The sequence below is a fragment of the Alligator mississippiensis genome, chromosome 4, assembly GCF_030867095.1.
Source record: "Alligator mississippiensis isolate rAllMis1 chromosome 4, rAllMis1, whole genome shotgun sequence".
Taxonomy (NCBI): domain Eukaryota; kingdom Metazoa; phylum Chordata; order Crocodylia; family Alligatoridae; genus Alligator; species Alligator mississippiensis.
Window position 1 is genome coordinate 211,682,570 of NC_081827.1, and position 16,915 is coordinate 211,699,484.

The following is a 16,915-nucleotide window of genomic DNA, read 5'->3' on the forward strand; positions in this document are numbered from 1 at the left end:
TTGCAAGAGGAACTGCCTGACTCTGCCAGATGACTCTGCCAAAAACTAAACTCTCTCTCCTGGCCAAGTCGGTCAGAACTTTGCCTGCTAGAACAAGCTTAAAAGTCAACCATTAGAAAATTTACAAGAAGGAATACTACAAGCCTCCTTGGAAGAAATGCTGCCTTCAAATCTCCCTCCCTGTTGTGTCGTGTGGGTCATTTTTTTAAAGAAGATTTTGGGTAGTTGATCAGGTAAAACTTTGCTCATTTGAGTTGACATTTAATCTCTCAGATAGAAGGAAAAGCTTCCATAAGCTTTCATTGGCCTAAATCAGAAACATCTGTTGGAATCATGAACAGCCTGTTTGAGATCAACAGTGAGAAACCTGCACATGAGATAAGTTGTCCCTTTATACAGGTATTACTTCAATCTTCTGTAATTATTATTATATATTATATACAGTTTTGAAGTACAGAAATAATTGAATTCCCAACTCATGGAAGCCTACACCTTATCTCCTGCTTCCACTGAGACATTAAAAAAAAATCATAAAACATTGTAACTGCAGAATTAAAAACAAAAACTACACACAGACAGATTTGTCTTCCTTCAAATAATTTTTCCTTTTGTCATCCGGACAGCATACAAATACATTATAAAGACTGGAAACTTAAAAACATGTAATGAAGCTTCAGAGAAGGTGGAGTCTATAGGAAGCATACACATTAATCTCTCATACTTCTGTCATTTTCCTGTCAGTCTTAGGAAATGCTACGTTCTCCTACCTCCAACTCTCTACCAGCACCCTCCTCCATATCCCTAGTGGCTCTGTCCCACACATCCTCTATTAAATCCTTGGTACGGCCACACATCTCACTACTTCTAGTCTTAGTATCTATTTACCAATGTATGGAGGCAATTTGAAAGAGAGACTATTACCTTCATTTGCTACTTACCCCGTTTTGTTTGCCTTCCAATATGCATGCCCATGGGGCCATGGTAAGAACTGGAAACTTAAAAATAGCATAAGGGAAGAAGAAAGAAGCAGAGAGATAAATGTGTCAATGACTTGAAGAGGAACAGCCATCTGTTTTCCTAACTCTGGCAGGAGCAGGTGCTCCCTATGGTGAGGATGGAGATTTGGCAGATATCTGTAATGCTGTTGGGATTTTACCATCTGTACTAACATGCCATGCTGATTTTCCCAAGTCCCTCACTTTTAGCCTCCTCTTCCTGCAATGGCAGAGGTGCCTGCACAACCCTTGAACTCATGAGCAGCCCAAGCTTTGACACTTCGTTAAACAGTAGGGTTTAATCACCGTAGGTAAGCATTAAGCAGGGTACTGTCTGAGCACTGCCACTGCCAGTCGGTGTAAGCAAGTCTAAACCATAACAGAAATAAGATAAAAAATGAACTCTAGCCTAGACAAAGTTTTCATTTTGGCCAAACATACTTTAAATTCAGTAATTACTTGGACAGGCTTCCCACACACATGGTGTTAGGTAAAATCATATTATAATAATTTTATTTTGCCTATTTCCCACCCCTTCCCCCTACTAATACTGAACTTGAGTACTGTTTTCCTTGCTGCCAAGGAAACAGAGCATGAAATTAGTCACAGAAATGCAACAAATAGGTATTCTGGGCTCTATTTTATTAAACATCTGCTTATATTTCAAGCAATATAAATTAAATGAAACATTTGCTCGGTGTTTAAATTTAACGCTAGTTTTTACCGCAGTTTCTTACAAACTGATGGTTTTACTGTTTTTACCTTTATTAATGACAAGGTTTAGAATAGAGCAGCAAAACTTAAAAGAATTTAGGTTAGTAGACATATGTATAAACCAAACTACCCATAATCGCAAGCCACTTAAGAGTGGTAAGGTAACATTCTTCAAAGCCATTTCTGTTTTCAGTTGTCACATTTTTAATATAACTTAAAATCACTTCCTAGAGATTTAGTAATCCGGATTTTCCACAGCACTATATGCTTTAGGAAAAACATAAAGTGAAGCATACAGTAATCTGCTGTGCAAGAGCAGCTGGTGCAGCTTACATAAAAGTGGCAGATAGCCCAACATAACAAAATATAAATGTGTTCTTAACAAGAGCAACCATTGGCATACAACAAACTCCAGAATGCATTTTTGTTTGTACTACAAACATCTACAGTAGAATACAAAACAGACCAATATCCAATAATATGCAATTTCTATAAATCTCAAGAAAATATCTTCCTTGAAATGTAATTTCCTTGGGTTTGCTTATTGTGAATATATTCAGTGCCCCCTAAAGGTACCAGATAAATGTATAAATTTCAGGGGACACCTAAGCAAATTTACAAGAAATTTTTTAGATTATGTATGACTGTTCTCTTTACTTCAAAAATGTACCGACTGGAGAGAAATAAGTTGGCATGAAAGAAGCAAAACTAAGAGCCTACTCTGTCCATTTCTTTAAAATATGTTACCAATGTTCACTAGTTGCTGATGAGAATATCTTCTCCATTTAGAAGAATCTGCATATCAAACCCTTGAGACAGGGGCTGATTATTTTCAATAATTGTTATAATTGATTTTGTGGTAGCATCCAGAGGCTTAAGCCAGTTGTATCCTATTGTACAATGTGCCATACAAACATCAGGGCTAAGTCAAAAAGCCCAAGGCTGAATCAATTCAATCTTCGCAGGTTCGTCTAAGCTGCATAGATTGAACCAATAAGCAAGCGAACAGACATTCACTTTTGATTCTGGAAATGCAGCCAAATGCCTGCAGTGGACGAGGCCAGAAGCCAGGAGGCACTAGAGCATGCCTCCCTGCTCTGCTGGAGCAGACAACTTGGGCCAAGTCTGGCCTGCCTGCTTTGTGAGGGACGTTTGTGGGGGAGGTACATTCTAGAAAGCTGGGGGGCTGTGGCTAGGGACAGACATTACACATTAACTGGTTTAAGTGATCAGAAACTGGTTTAAACCTGTAACAGAACAGATGTTCAGTGCACATAAACTAGTTTGAAAATGGCTGAAACTGGTTTGACATAAACTTGATTGAATGTAGTATCAGTCTTAATTGACTTGGCTCAAACCAGTTTATGCGATGTCTGTCCCAGACCCCTTCCTGGCTTAAGTAAAGTTAGAGTCCTCCAGCATCCCAGATGCTTTGCAACTCTAGGCTAGGATCTGCTCTGTGCTCCAGCCCAGCAGGGCTGGCCCCTCCCCTCTGTTCCCTGGCTGCAGCTCTGGCAGAGACTGCAGGTACTGCCTGGCTTCTTCCTGTTCCCCCCCCCACACACACACTCCCTGCTCAAACAGGGATTCCTCCCCTCCCCTCTGCCTTACACAGACACCTTTCAGTATTAGCTAGCATGGTGGCTATGGTCCGTGCTGTGGGAGACAAGACAAAGGCAGTCAGGACAGTGTCAGTTTAGGGCTTTGGGGAGCTAATCAACAGGCAGCTGGTAATGTCCCTCTGTTTCTTCCTTGGAAAAAGTTGTTTAAGAAGTAATGGAGAAAGGCTTTGTTTTCTTGATGGGCTGATAAACACTGGGTTAGGAGTAATAAACACTGTGTTATCAACTGCTTGCTGGGCTTGTCAGGAGCAGGGAGGTGGGGAGCCCCTCCCTAATCAGAGCATCCTGCTGGGGTCTGGCCACAGACCCCACCTCTCAGCTCAGCACTGTGAAAGGGAAGGAGCTGCTCTAGCACCCCCCAACTTAGGCCACTGCAGGTATGTGCCTGCATTTCTTCAGTCCAGATGGGATGACTGTACAGTTACAAACTGGTTTAGCGTAGCCAGGTTAGACTAACCTGCAAAGATTAAATCAAGTCAGACTCGGGCTTTTTGAATGTGTGTCCCTAGCCTATGAGTTAACTTGTATTGGGAAGGGATCTGGGACAAAAGTTTGATAGACTTGTTTAACCTAAATCAGTTAAGTCTGATACTACATCTATCCAGGTTTATCTTAAACCAGTTTTAGCATTTTGAAAGCAGTTTACGTGCACTGAAGTTCTGTTGCGTTACCAATTTAAACTGGTTTCTGATTACTTATAATGGTTTGTGTGTCATTTCTGTCCCTAACCCAGGTAACTGACAGTGTCTGACAATAATGATTATTACAATAGGGACATGAGCTCCTTGAGGCTTCTGGAGCAACTGCATTTGCAGAGATGACAAATAATAACAGCTACCTTGAACATGGGCTCCATGGTATCCTTTTTTGAGCTACTGGGGATTTTGCCATTGACCCCAATGGAAGCTGGTTTAGGCCTTCTATATTCTGCATAACTTAGAAGATCAAATCCTATACAAATTGCATATAGCTCAGCAGATCTTTATATTAAGGAAGCATTTACAAATCCCTCTTTTGTGTTACTTTTTATTTTCTTTTATTTTTCAAAGAGTATACTTCACAATTAATTCCCTGAGAAGCTTCCTAAAGAAACCAGCTACAATTCAGGCTCTTCCATACCTTGCAGTATATGTTCAGTAGGACAAGGCATTGTCTGCTTCTGATGTTTTTTTCCCCACAAAACGATAATACTGTGAATTATGTTAACATTTTGTGCAATTAATAAAGGCACAAAAGTAGCTCAAGTACCTATGAAGTCTATGGTTGGTTTAAATGCAGTAATTTAGCAGACTACATTTAATAAAGTTTCAGAACTGCTAGTACACTCCTGCATTGGTTCTTCTCAGAAGGTTCTGCCATGTGCTTCAGAATTTCAGCTTTCATCTAAAATAATTGCTAGCTTGCATTTAGTCACAAAAATGTCTGAAAGATATTCACCAAGCATACCCAAAACAGACATGTGCCAGCAAAAATAAATCTAAGAGGTGGAACATGTCCTATTCACCTGATGGGTTACATCAGATACCTAATGATCGTAACTTTAATGCCTCCACTGTTAACTATTTCATTCTTCATGTTAGACCAGAAAAAAAGATTTACCATAAGCGATGGCTCATTATGGTTCTATAGAAGTGGGTGGAATTTTGGAGATACCGCCACATAATTTTGTTCACCAGAAATCTAGTGAAGCCATAGTGCAAGACTTGTGCAGATTTTAAAAATCAGCATAATCTGTGGTGAGCTGTGCCTAATTTTATCAATTCGTAAGAGTGGAGCTTATTTTGTGAGCAGGTCTTAGAAGAGTGCCACCACTCTGCATTTAATATGTTCAAAGGAGACTAAAACATAGGATTCTACAAATGGGATTTTTGTTCCAACTAGAGGATTAAGTACCACATGACAGGACTTCTGAAAACTGCTCTACTTTAAGAAAGAAAAGTTTTTCCCAGGCCTAGAAATTATAATTAATACTGTTGCAAACTAACTTCTTGCAAGAAGTTATAGTGGCCCTATAATAATGTGAGATTCAACAAGGTGGGATTCCATGTGGACACTTTATACCCACTTAAAAAAAAAAAACCCGTGAAGAAAAAACCCCTCAGATAGAGGAAATTTGTGGCTTGGAAAGGACTCGATCTGCTGAAGCTTGGGACCAGACCCTGAGCATTGAAATAAAAATGGGACAAGGCTTACTTCTCTCTCAGTCAGTCATAGGGAACTTTGAGCAGTGGATTCTCAGGATGCTGGGATTTGTAGGCTTCACCAGTGGGGTAGGCTGGGGAAACAGTCAGAATATAAAAAACCCTCATCTCAGACTAACAGAAGCCTAGGGGAGGAAGTTAGGGCTGCTGAGAGCCTCTCCAAGAGACTAAGAGAGTTTTACTTGCCTGTTTGGTTTTAATTTACTGCTCCTTAGGGAGGATCTAGAACCACAGCAGGGAGCCCTGGGTAGGGATTGGTTTGTTTGTCTGATTTTATTATAAGACTATTTGGTTTTAACTGACAAATCTTTGGCAATACAGGAATCCCTAGGAGAGGGGATCCTTTAGTTGAACTGTACTAGTGTATTTGGATTTCCTCAGACCTCCGGGGAAAGCAGGGTTCTCTGAAGCTGCAGCCTATCCCAGGAAGAACCCGTGAAGGTTGGTCTCCAAAGAACTCAATGAATGTAGCCCTCAGTAAACATCAGCTACTATATTTGTGCATAGGTAAGCCTAGAAAGTGACCAGAATCAGTTTAGTTATGGAAGTTCTTAAGAATGGGGAAAATATGCTTTTGAATCTATGAAAGAATGAAACACATTCTCATTTTCTGTGAACATTAAAGCTTATATTGAGGTTTCGTGGCTCACTTTTTTGCTAATACGTAGAAAGAAGGAAAATCTGTTCTGCTGGAATTCTCAGAATTTAGCAAAAATTCTTCTTGGGGCTCCATCATAAACTGAAGGGGGATAGTTCCTACTGATCAGCAGAAGTGGAGGGATAGGCTACTGAGGGGATGGCACTGGGCTGCCTATATTCATTCTTTGGGAATACGCTTGCAGCTTTTTATTCTGCCTTGTTGAGATCACAGCCCCATGTCATTCTGTTCTTGTGGGGAAAACATCACTGCCAGGGACAAAATTTGTGGATCAATGGTTCTGCTTCCTAACCAAGCTCTAATTCTTGAGCAGCAGCACAAGCATTGAAGGAAATGTTCCTTGTACTTTCCCCTGTTGGAAAGATAAGGTCATAGGTGGCACATAGGGAGGGCACCGGGGGGGAACACATCCCATCCCCTCCCCTCCTCCTTCCCTCCCCCCACCCCCCCGAGATTGGCCCTCGCTGGCTGGGGAGTGCGGGTGCTGAGAGAAGCATCGGCAAAAGTTCTGGTTTTGCCACCGTCACTTCCAAGATAGGCAATCAGCTGCTGGGGGACACCACCCCAGTTGGTGATTGCTACTGGGGGGAACCTCCCCCCTGGTCAGCAATTGGCCTCTGCGGGACACCACCAATCAGTGATCAGCCACTGGTGTCCCCCCAGACTCAGGAGGCACCAGTTGCCCATGGATAAGGTTGCCTATAAAGCTGCCAGCTGTGATGGTGATTTGCACAAGATGCATGTTAAACATCACAGTGATAGAATTAAAATGTTATACTTTAGGCCACAACACAACTATCATTGAGTAGTGCTTTTTTTATCATTACTGACCCAAGCCAAATACAAACCAGCGAACTGGAACTGAAAGATATCATAACCCACTTCCAAACCCCAACAAGCAGGTCCCTTGTGTGCATAAATGTTTCTTAAATAGTCACTTTAGCCCTGAGTTAAAGTTTCATTTGTGGCAAAGATATCATTGCCCTGAGAAAACTGCATTCCTTTAGCATCAGGGTTAATGTTTCACTTGACAGGAATTCTTGTTGGACGGAGCTCAACTATGCAAACAGGTCTGTAATTCATTGTTTTCGAAAGTGAAAGTTCTTCAAATACTTTTCAAAGGTAGTTCCCACCGTTTCTATGCCATTTCCCTACTTAAATGCATTTCTTTTAAAGTAATTACTTTTATAAAAACCATATTTCTTTACACTGACACCTTGCTTTTTTAGAACAAGGTTCTGGATAACAAAGGGTATTTTTCATAGTTGGAGAACATGCAATACACACACTCACTAGTCATCTGTGTGGATTCAAAAAACCTCTTTGACATATCAAATCTGTTGCCCTGAACTTAGGTCAGGCTGGTTTCATTATGCTTGATCTAATGCCACAAAGCAGGCCTAGGCAACCCCTCAGCATGGGTGCCAGAGCATGGCATGCAAAGGCATTTTGCTTGGCACACATGCCTTCGCACAGATGGCAGGGAAGGGGCAGGGACTGTGCTGCCACAATAAGGATTGGGCCCCTCACAGCTCCTGCACCATCTGCTCCAGCACACCAAAATCTTACTAGTCAAGGTTGTAGGTGTTTTTGGCACCCTGCCCAAAAATGTTGCTGACCCCTGCAATAAAGTGATCCCTGTCAAGGCTAGACTATCTCTAATGATCACAATTCTAAAAGGTTCCTTTGGAAGACTGTTCCACTTACCTGTGTGTATAGTAAAGTTTCTTCTATTTTTTCCCCTGCTGCATGTTAGTACCATTAGGATGTTTATTATTTGTTCCATATTGATAATATAGAAAATAAACATTTACCCATGCCAAGTGCTTTCTACACCTTGATATGGTACTATATGCAATTAATAAGCAAGATTAGAAGATACCTGCCACTGAATACATCTTGTCTTTTTTCCCTTTCAAGTTTTTACTCTTTAAGATCCTCACAGAAGAGACTACCTTGGGGCACTTTGGGCAGGACAAAGCCAATTGTGAGCAGTTGTCATTTATTTTTATATTTTACCCTTATTTTTCTGGATGTGACTGTGAAGACATTCAGTAAAACCTTGGTAATCACAAATGAAAGAAACATAAGACAACCTACCTAGTCAGAAGATTCAAGCGAAGAAATTTAAAGAAGTGTAAGGATTATAAATTGTACAAGCATTATTAATTAATTTTGACCACTGTAGTTTAGTTTTAATGATAGGTAATAATTGCTGCTGTATACAGGCGGTCCTCAGACTTTCAACACAATTGGTTCCTGAAAACAGCATCTTAAGCTGTAACATTGTAACTCGGAACTGATTTTCCCATAGAAAATAATGTTATAAATGGGGGATTGGTTCCTAAACCAAGGCCCAAAACCCTGTTTTCACCAAGAAAAGTCCAGAATTTTGTACTTAATTATAGATGAGCAATAGAGCTACATTAATGTATTTATATTATAAACAGCAATCATATTGATTTGGAAGGACTTCTTTGAGGTGACTTTGCTGGACCTTTTGAAGGGTTCTTGGCTGGATTCTTCTCAGGAGTCTTGGCTGCAGGTTCTTCTGGAGTCGTATCTGCTTTCTTAAAGCAACTGTCCAAGGAAGTTTGGACACGTTCTCCAGGGAGATGAGCGACACAGTGACTTGTTCATTGGCGTGGCATTGCATTGAATCAAGTGTTGTGAAGTCAAAACTGATGTCAGAAAGTTGAAACAGGGTGTTAATTTAGAAACGCTGTAAGTGCAAAACATTGTAACTCAAAACGTAAGTTGAGGACTGCGCGTATTTTTCAAAATGGCAGGTTTTCAGTGTGGAACCCATGTTATGCATCAGAAAATCTTTATTCAAGGGGAGCAGTTGTAATCAACACCAAATTTTGGTGCAGTTTAGCAAAATTATATTGTACACCTTTTTGGTTGCATTTACCTCAGGGATCACATGGCACACAAGGCCATTTTGCTCGGCATGCCACTGTCAGCCTCAGCTCTGGGTAGCTGCTGCCAACCATGAAGCCTGGGCTGCTCCCAGCAGGCAGCTAGGAGGCTGCAAGCCCTGCTGCAAGCAGCCCAGGCTCCGTGGTTGGCAGCAGCTACCCAGAGCCAGGGCTGGCTGCTACAGGCAGGCTGGAAACAGCTGCACTGGGCTCCAGCATCAGGTCTGTACTGGTGCATGCATGCGTGCCTCAGAGCAGGCGGTGGGGGAGGGGCCTAAGGCAACACAACCCCGGTCTCTCCCCCGCTGCCAGCACAGAGCTGGTGACTGGGCTCTGGAGCCCAGCACAGCTGCTTGTAGCCAACCTGGGCTCTGGGCAGCTGCAGCAAGCAGCAGGCAGGCTGCAAACAGCCATACTGGGCTTCACAGCTCCAGCATCAGCTCCATGCTGGCAGCGACTGCACACACACCTTGGAGCAGACAGAGGGGATAGGGCCTCGCCCTGAGGCAGTGCAACCCTCCCACTGTCCGCTCCGCGGTGCACATGCAGTCACTACCAACATGCTTGCTGCAGCTGCCCAGAGCCCAGGCTAGCTATAAGCAGCTGCGCTGGGCTCCAGAGCCCAGCCATCAGCTCTGTGCTGGCAGTGGGGGATGGACCAGAGTTACACTGCCTCAGGCCCCGCCCCCACCACCCACTCCGAGGTGCATGTGCATGCATCAGTACAGAGCTGATGCTAGAGCCCAGCGCAGCTGTTTGCAGCCTGCCTGCTTCAGGCAGCCCTGACTCTGGGTAGCTGCTGCCAACCACAGAGCCTGGGCTACTTGCAGCAGGGCTTGCAGCTGAGCCCCCCTGATTCCCACCCACTCCAAGGTCAGCACTGGCCCAGCCCCCACACTGGGATGAGGCTGGCACTGCCCCTTGCCAGGAGCCCTGCACTTTTGCAGGCTTTGCTGTGTGGAGTGGGTGAGTGGTTGGGTTGATGGGCAGGCTCTGGGCCAGGGCCTTGGCTGGCCACACTGCAACCTGGAGGCTGGCTTCCCAGGGAAGCACAGGGGCTCTGGCAGGCCCAGGGCATTGTTGGGTAAGACTTTGTCTGGTGGCCCAGCAGCCCGACTCTGTGCACCTGCACATCTGGTTCTGTGGATTTGTCTGTGCACACATGTGTCTGGTTCTGGATGTGTGTGTGCAAGTGTCTGTTCTGGATGTGTTCTAGTTCTCTGTGTTTGTGCACATGTGGTTCTCTGTGTGTGTGTGCACGTGTGTGTGTCTGGTTCTCTCTCCTCTTTCTCTTATTTCTCTTTTTTCCCCTCTCTCTCTCTCACTGCAGCATGCTTAACAAAAAAGGAATACACAACAATAAAGGCAACATTTATGATTATTAAAATATACTAATATGCAGTGCGTCCTGCCATGTACCACCCCCCCCCCCTTTTGTTTTTCTGGCATGCCAGAACTCTGGCACCTTTCAAGGTAGACATTGTGGGGATTTTGGCACTCCAGTCAAAAAACATTGCCTACCCCTGATTTACCCTATTATTTATTGTGATCAGCAAGATCTTCTACTTTTCAGAACAGAGTTGCTCATCCTGTAAGCGTGGCCTAATCTTTTTTCCTGGATAGATGAATCTACAGTTTGGCCACATCGTGCCAAATTGGTACAATGGGAGTATTATTTCTTTGCATACACCTTACCAAACAATCCAGGTAACTCTTCATAATTTATAGTTTCTTCAATCTGTGGCATCTACTGACCTCAGCTACTAATAATTTTATTGTTCATCAAAGTCACGAGTCAAAATGTTAAATAGCATAGATTCATAGACATTAGGGCTGGAAGGGACCTCGTGAGATCATCAGGTCCAGTCTCCTGCCCAAGGGGCAGGAAGTCAGCTGGGGTCAGATCACCCTGGCAAGATAAGCATCCAATAATTTCTTAAAGGTATCCAGAGTAGGTGCTTGCACCACTTCTGGGGGGGAGTCTAGTCCAGACTCTGGAGACTCAGGTGGTAAAGAAGTTTTTCCTTATGTCCAGTCTAAAACAGTCTTCTAGCAGTTTATGACCATTAGACCTTGTCTTCCCTTGGGATGCAGACTGAGAATAGATCCCTCCAGGAAGATTTTAAGGCAGATCCTCTCAATGTAATTCTGTCTATTAGATGGAGACCTATTGTTTAGCCAGGCAGAAGACCAGGGTGGCACCTTTGACATTGATACGCTAGGTACAGGCATTCAAAAAGACCAGTCAGGCCACCAGGTGTGCGATGATGATGTGCTCTGGGGCTCTCATGGAAGCCTAGGCTAGGCACAGGGGAGGGATCACGATGATAGCAGGGGGTTGGGGGTGGTGCCTAGCAGCCATTCAGGGTTGGCCCGGGTGCTCTGTAGAAGGAAGGATCATTGGTGCTGAGCTCTGAGATGCCCTATCCTCCCTTCTATGGGGTGCCCCTGTTCCCACTACCTGGCTCAAACCTCCTGGGCTGCTGGGAGCACCCTGCCAGAAGCTTGGCACCAGCAGCAGCCAGCAGGACACATTCAGTAGCCCAGGCTACTGGGCTACAAGTAGGCTTGTGCTGGGCAGCACAGACAGGGGTGCTTCATAGAAGGAAGAATTGGGCCCCTCAGAGCTCAGCATCAGTGGCAGGTCACTTGTACTGGTTTATGTGTAATGTCTGTACCTGGACATAAATTAATTTTTAATCCATATAATGTACACCATATTAATTTTTCTATCATTCTAGTTTATTAATACAGATGTAATAAGTCAAATGCCACACTAAATTTATAAGCTTTACAAAAAATGTGAAAGGAATGTAACAAGGCCTATTTTCCATAAATATAATTAGGAATTACTATAAAAACAATGCTTTTGTGACACTGCTTTCAACATTGAAATTCTTTATTTTAAAAGTATGTGTTATTGGTATATAAATGGCTCTGTAATTTTGTTGCATATCCTTCTACAACTATGCATCTCCTTTCCAGACTTTGCTTATACATCTATCACTCCCACATAAGATTCCTGAAGTTCCTACAAATGAAAGCCAAATTTCAGGTTATGCTTTCACTATTTCTGTAAATAAGTATTGGTATAACTGCACATGCAGCAACTTGAAGTGTCCTCCTGGAGCAGAAATCCAGTTAGGTAGGCCCCTAACTAACACCTCTAACCTGTGGGACCATGGTCCTGAGGAACTGGGTGAAAGCTGCATATCACTTAATCATTTCTTTCTCATTTTAAGCTAAGCCTTTTGAGTTAAGCTCATCTCCTGTTGGAGGGAGGGGCATAGGCTGACTGACATTGTGCTTCAAAAATAGCAGAGCTTCAAAGGTGAGGAAGACAATTTAATGTTCTGTTTGCCAAACCATATAATCAGAGAATCACAGAACATTAGGGTTGGAAGGGACTTCAGGAGCTCATCTAGTCCACCCCCCTGCTCAAACTAGGACCATCTCCAATTAGATCATCCCAGCCAAGGCTTTGTCTAGCTGGGTCTTAAAAACCTCCATGGATGAAGATTCTACCACCTTACTAGGTAACCTGTTCTAGTGTTTCACTACACTCCTAGTTAGAAAATTCTTCCCAATATCCAACCTAAACTTCCCTTGCTGCAACTTGAGACCATTGCTCCTTGTTCTGTCATCTGCCACCATTGACAACAATTCTAGCTCCATCCTCTTTTCAATCCCCTTCAGGTAGTTGAAGGCTGCTATTAAATCGTGCCCCAGTCTTCTCTTCTCTAGACTTAATAAGACCAGTTAGTTCCCTTAGACTCTCCTCATAAATCATGTGTCCCTAACCATTTTCATTACCCTCTGTTGGACTTTCTCCAATTTGTCCACATCCTTTCTGTAGTGGGGGGCCCAAAACTGGACACTGAACTCCAGATGTTAACTCACCAGTGCCGACTAGAGGGGAAGAATCACTTCCCTCAGTCTGCTAGCAATGGTCCTACAGCCCAGTATGCTGTTAGCCTTCTTCACAACTAGGGCACACTGTTGGCTCATATATATAGCTTATTGTCCACTGTAACCCCCAGGTCATTTCTGCAGAGCTGCTGCTTATGAACAACTATTGATGACTTCATATTTTGTAAATTATTACAATATCCAGTAGGGCTGTGCAAAATTTCACCAGCTGCTTAGATTTGACATTGTTTTGACTCATTTCAAGCTCAAAACAGCGAAATCAAATCGAAACAAAGGGCTTCAAAACAGCCTCAAAACAAAATGAGGCTAGTCGAAACATTTCAAAAGTCCAGGTTCAGTTCCCCTCCCGAGCACTGCAATCAGGCTGGGAAAAGGAACTGAGCCCAATTATTCAGTTCTCATCCCCAGCGCTAGATCAGGGAAGTCATCCCCCCAATCTAGAGCAGGGGATGGGAACTCAGCCCAGCTGGGCTGACTTACCCTCCCCAGCACTAGATCAGGCTGGGGATGGGGTCATGGGATGAGGTCCTCAAGGACAGCCATGATCTTCTAAGGCCCCTCACTGTGCCAATTTGGCCCAAGGGGCACCCTCAGTTCTCGCCCATCACATCTTTGATGGAAAATATAAAACTAGGGAGGCTGCCTTTAAGTCCTCTTGGACATGGTTTGATGGACTCCCTGAACCCTGTGGGTTGTTTCAGGCCACGTTCCAATGGGTGTTTCAGGGCACCCTAGCCTTAAGGGCTATGCATGGCTCCAACCGCCTCTTTACCACGCCCCAAGCCTCGCAGATGGTACTGGCATTGTCTTGCCTAGGCCTCGTTATAATTTGGCCCCTTGTCCTCACTGGGCTCTCCACAGCCCTGTCTCTGTGCCCCTCAGTGCTGGGGTCTGTACCCCCTAAATACCACACCCTCTCTGGCACCAGGGTCCCCACACTGCAGTGGGCCCCCAATGAGGCCTCTTCCTTCCCCAAATAGCCTCACCCAAAGCACCGGTCTTATACAACGGCAAACAAAATACAAGCCCCTGGGCTATAACATAACACAAGCTACATAAGGTGTGCTTGGCCCCTTTACATTACCCAGAGCAGAACTTAGTCAGGCCTCTTCCCTTCACTTGCTTTAGGAGGGCTCCTTCTCCCTTGGTCACCAGCAGAAAACTACCTCCTAGAACCCGTCCTGTGGTTTATATGGGCCCAGGGCTCTGCCCCTTCCAGCCAGCTGACCAGGTGCAGGTGCAGGTGCAGGCTAATTTCCTCATTAGCTGGTTGCCATGGCAATGTGCACCTGGGCTCCTGTCTGGCTCTTTGGGCTCTTCCCAAGCAGTTTCTGCTCTTTTAGGAGCAGGCACCTAAGTGCCCTGCAACAGAGGGGAACTGCGCATTCGGACTCAGTTCCCTTCTCTAGTCTCAGGCGGCAGCACCGGCTTCCCTCCCTCATCCGGCAGGCAGATTGGGTGCCTGCATCCCCAATCTGCCTGCCAGATGAGAGAGGCTGTTTCAAGCTTCCCCATTATATTTAACAGGTGAAACGTCCAAGCAGCGTCAAAACAGCCTCACTGGTTCAACGAAGCAAAATGGAACAGCTGTTTCGAATCAAAATGAAATTCAAAACAAAACTGTTCCATCAAAGCCTCAAAACTCAAGTCAAAATAGAATGGTGCTGTTTCGCATGGCCCTAATATCCAGCATGAATATTAGAGCAGGTCAGACATTTTATGATGTAATATTTTTGTCAGAAACTGATTCATCAAAAGTAGGGTGTTTCATAAGCCAGTTTCAACAAAACTTCCTTTGGAAAAACAATGGTTCCTGTTTTCCATTCTGATACAACTTGTTTGATACAATGAAGAAAACTCAAGTCATATTTTAGTGTTTATTGAATCTTTTCAATTATACCAAAACAAATTTTAGTTCACTGGGAATTCTGAAGGTTTTTTTGGATTTGTTCCATTCCAGCTCTGAAAGAATTTCAAAATCGTAGAATTTCTCATGCAATTGAATATCCAGTTCTCACCTCGCTCTAACGAACATACCTATGACAAATAATGAAAACACACACCTGCATTTTAACTACCAAAATACTTTACAAACTGCTTACATATAACAAATCCAAAACTGACCCTTGGAAGCTGCCACCTGAGTAAAGTGTGGCAGCCAGATGGCATGCCGCATGATGTCTGAGGCTAGGACAATTCAAAGGAAAAATGTTGGTCAAGGACACCAGGTAAGTGTCCATATTTATGAAAAGCGTGGTTTTGATCTTTACATTTACACAGAGCAGACAAAAATCTATGAGTCAATTCAAACTCCAGGTGTAAACTTATGTCAAGAAAGCAAAAGGCATATGCAAAAAAGCATAGATAAACTTAGTCCATCTCCCAGAGAAACCTCCTGCAATTTCACTGCTAGAAGCTCTGTGTTACACACACAGAATGGGACACAAGCATCAGGAGGGTAAAAAGACCACAGAAAAATCAGGTTTCACATTCCACCAGAAAGAGAAGTGTGTACTTTAAAAATATATATTAATTGAAAAAGAATGTGATGATAGCCACAGCTGAACTAAACATTTGTTAAGGAACAGATAAGGGCAGAATAATTTCCTCCTCCAGATTTGAAAGGGAAGCTACTCCACCCATTTATTTAAAGAGGTGGAGCTGTTTCCTTGCTATTGAAGCAGGTGTTAGGTTAATCTTTGAACTTCCAAGAATCAGATTAGAACACAAATTGAATTATTCTGAGTCTGCTGCATGGGGTGTTTCATTCATTTATCAGTAGACATCTTGTAATTATTCCAATTCAGTGATAAAATACTTTTTAAAAGAATGAATCACAGCTGGGGACACAAAGGTCAAAAAGAGATAGCTCCATTTTCCCAGTTTACCAGCATTTGTTTTGTTTCCTCCATTTACAAGAAGAAAAAAGCTTTGTGACTCATCCTGTGTTTCTTCAGCCAAAATTATACCATTGACATGAGGGCAGGCACTAACATGCTACACTATTCCAACGTTTGTCAGTGCACGGTTAGGAGAGTAAAATATAAAGTTATAAAACTAGAAGGACAGGGTATAAGTTGAAAAAACAAACAAACCTTTATACACAAAACAAAAAAACCAAGCAATTACTTAGAAGTTCAAGAAAGAATTCCATAGTTTATTAAGAATTAGATATTTGTCTGAAACAAAACCTGGAATCTAAATAATTTCACATTTTTTTTAAGTTTGAACGTATACCCAACTCTTTCTAAGTAAGGCCCCTCTCTGATGAGAACTGGTGAGAAAGTTTGTAATTCAGATATTTTGTTTACTTTTTAGACTTATTTTGAGATTTATATAACCAACAAACATCCCAGGTCGGGAGGAAGTTTGTTCTACATGTTTCAAACTGAAATTAGTTTGGTCATATTCTTAGGACTAAGTAAACTAAGAAATTTAAACTCAGGCCCACGAGTCATTAAAATAAATTATTTCCTATGACTTCAATTAAGTCAAGACCTCAGATTTTAGTATTAATAGAATATTCTACTCTACTTGCATAGCAAAAACAGAGGTTTTGCCAAAGTCTACAATTATAAATTACATCAGATTTGAGAGACAGGCCCATTTCCAAAAGAAAGGGGGAAAAGATATAGAAGTAAAATTGGCTCAAGGGGAAAATCTTGCTTCTCCTGACGTCAGTGGTATTTTTGCAATTGGCTTTAATGGGCCAGAATTTAACCCCAAGCATAGGATATATTTTTCAGTTATGGACATAAAATTATGCAATATTATGTACAAACAAAAACCAAATTGTGTTATAATGTCCACATACTTGATGTGCTCATTAAAACCTTGAATAACTGCTAAAATCCAAATAAGAAAAGTAGTAGCT